Raw genomic sequence first — 3,443 nt, 5'->3', positions numbered from 1 at the left:
AGAACAAAGGGTAGGGTTGTAACTATACTAAGCTTCATGGTTAAGGATTTTAGGGTGATGAACGAAAAGGCTTAATGTAGGCTCAAAGGGGCTTATCTAGGGGAGTCCCACGACGGGCACAAATAGGGACACAAGTTTATATGGCAATGGTGGTAATTTCTAGGATGCCTCTATCCCTTCCAGAATCAGGGCCATGTATTGACAAACGTCTCAACAAGCACAAGAGCGAATTCTAGCATTCTCTAGTCCATCAAACTTAATCTATGGCAAGCAGTCAATCAAATGAAAGAATAATGAGATCATCAAAATATCGCCAAGAAATTAAGAATGTATTTTTCATTTATCACTCCAAGAAAAAGGGACATGGCTCAATTATCTCACATGGGCTTTATGAATCAAAACTTATCTTAACATGCTCATATTCTGTACCAAAGTTTCGAAATCCATATCCACTACAAGGCACATATTTTTCATGTATCTCAATTAACCAAAGAATACCATGATTTCAGACATATAGAATCATCCTAGACAGTTGAAAGGGCATCCTAAGACTCAAAACAAAAACAAAAGCAACGAAATTTTTTTTTTTTTAATGTTTTGACATTTTTCAATTTTTTGTATTTTTCAATATATAACTCAAGATAAAAGTGTAAATCCCTTCCCCCACACTTAAATATTGCATTGTCCTCAATGTAATCAATTAAAAGCATGCAATGAAACACTTAAGCATATAGGGATGAAATTTACGAAAATAACTATAAAACAAAGAAGAATGTGAGAAGTAAAAGGGAAAGAGAAAGCAAATCTGCGTTGACGACTCCTCCACAGCTACTTCAGAATTGGGTTGCCTCCCAAGCAGCGCTTAATGTTTATAGTCTTTCAGCCTAGACTTTTACCTCCATTTAATCCTCAGGGTTTGGAACGTTTTGGAGGGGTACAGCCTCCACTTCATGTTCCACAAATGCCTCATAGTAAGGCTTCAAGCGATGCCCATTCACCTTGAACTCATTACCTGTTTGTTCACTCTTTATCTGCACAGCTCCATGAGGAAACACATGAGTGATAACAAAAGGCCCAATCCAACGAGAACGAAGTTTACCTGGGAAGAGTTTGAGACGAGAATGGAAGAGAAGAACTTTTTGTCCCACAACAAAAGTCTTCCTTCGAATCATTTTATCATGGAATGCCTTAGTCTTGTCCTTGTAAATCTTAGCACTCTCGAAGGCATCATTCCTAATCTCCTCTAACTCTTGCAATTGCAACTTCCTATGAAGCCCAGCTGCATCAATATCTATGTTGAACTGCTTCACAGCCCACCAAGCTCTATGCTCTAACTCCACAGGTAAATGGCAAGGTTTGCCATAGACTATTCGATATGGGGACATACCTATGGGAGTTTTGTATGCAGTTCTGTAGGCCCACAAAGCATCCTCTAGACGCAAGGACCAATCTTTCCTGTTAGGGTTCACAGTCTTCTCCAATATCCCCTTGATCTGACGATTAGAGACCTCCGCCTGCCCACTTGATGCGTGATAGGAGCATTTTAATGCGACGTTTTACTTGCTTTTCCCTGCATTTTCTGCGTTATTTCCTTAATAAAACCCTGTTTAGGAAAGTTTCCATTCTTTGATTGGGAAAGTTCCTATTTGTAGAAAGTTTCTATTTTTGTAGTTTTTATTTATCATTTTTAGTAAGTTTCCATTTTTAGTAGTTTCTATTTTTCATTTTTAGAAAGTTTCCCACTTTTCATTTTAGGAAAGTTTCTATTTTTCTTACTAGTTTCTATTTTCAGGTCCTTGTCACAAATGAGCTGAAACGAGCTCACAAATGGAGAGAGAAGCTAGCCAACGTTGGAGGGAGACAAGATGAAGTACAAAGGGAAGCACAAATGAGCAGAAATGAAGAAATGAAGCTTTCCTGGTCCAACCAGGAAACCCTGTCCAGAAAAGGAAAGCTTGCCAAAACAAGACTCTTGAGCCAACCATGAATGGAGATCGAATTAATGAAGTGACATGGCATGAGAGAAGCTTCTTGAAGACTCTAGATGATGACATGGCAAAAAGGTGGCGCATGGAGGCCCAAGAACTCTCAAGACTTGTTGGATTTTCGGCAAATGGATCAAAAGCCCACAAAGCCCATGCAATTAGGGTTTGTGACGCAATGAAGAAACCCTAGAGATGTTTGCCGTCCAAAATGAAGAGAGAAACAAGGAAAATGACGTGGAAAATCAGAAATTAAAAGGAGATTTTCTAGGGAGATTTTCTAGGGCTATTTTTATGAAAATTCATCAAGAGATAAACCCTAGAATATCTTTTGCCGTCCAAGCCAAGAGTAAAAGAAGGAAGTTGCCGTGTGAATTAAAAGAAAACCCTAGAGAATTCGGCAAGGAGATATTCAAGGGAGAAATAAAAGGAAAGAGAAAAAGGTGGAGACCAAGAAAAGCTCAAAAGAAGTCTAGATACATTCCTTAATTCCCTAAAGGAAGTTTGGCCGAATTGAACTACAAAAATCAGAATTATATCAAGGGAATTTCGGCAAGATTATTTAGGGAATTAAATGGAATTTTGTGATTGGTTGAACCACCTCATAGGGCTTATTTGGCAAGATATTATTGGAGGAAATTATGTGGAATTTTCAGATTAATTCCATAAGGTTTACACGGCTTGGAGAGCAAGTTGGCCGTCCCCTATATAACCTCCCCTCTTCTCAACGTTTTAAAAAGTTCCAAGTTCCATTCTTTACGTTTACACTTTGAGAAAATAATTCAGAAAACTCTTTAGACTAGCCATGCTCCTCTCCATCCTCTAGGGCAACCACGAAGTGCAAGCAAGGCCAAGGAAGAAGAAGACAAGCCGTGCACACCATCCGCCCTCCACCTTGAAGATTGCTTTCGAAATTCAAGAGACCACATCATCACTTCATTCATCTCATCTTCATCACGGTGTAATCCGATTCTCCTTGTACCTTTGCTTTGTATTTTCGTTGGTTTTGCCTTAGTTGACACATATGTATGAACAAGTATTGTTTTCTGAAATTTTATGATGAATTGTTAATTTTCAGATTCATATATTGCGATTTATGGTTGCTTTTGTGTGAGTGTTTGATTAAATTTGCATGATAGATAACTTTTGTATTTTAATCTTATGTGGTTGCAAACACTTAGGGTTTTGATATAATTGGTGCTACGAATTTAAGAACATGAATCAACTTTTTGGTTTTGTGTTCTTGGATCGATAAGTAGTAAAGGTTTTGTACAAAAACCGAATTTAATCAAAGAAGATTGCAATTAGGTGGACTTTTTCATACTAAGTTGCACATTTGAGTTGATAGCCTTTCTAGGTGCTTAATGCGTTAAACATGACATGATTGACTAGCTTTCTAGGGTTTGATTGCATGTTTGATAGGATTAATCTAGGTGCTTTCGCTTAGGTTAATTAGCATTG

The sequence above is a fragment of the Rosa chinensis genome, chromosome 1 (assembly GCF_002994745.2).
Source record: "Rosa chinensis cultivar Old Blush chromosome 1, RchiOBHm-V2, whole genome shotgun sequence".
Lineage (NCBI taxonomy): Eukaryota > Viridiplantae > Streptophyta > Magnoliopsida > Rosales > Rosaceae > Rosa > Rosa chinensis.
Note: the sequence above shows the minus strand (reverse complement) of the source record.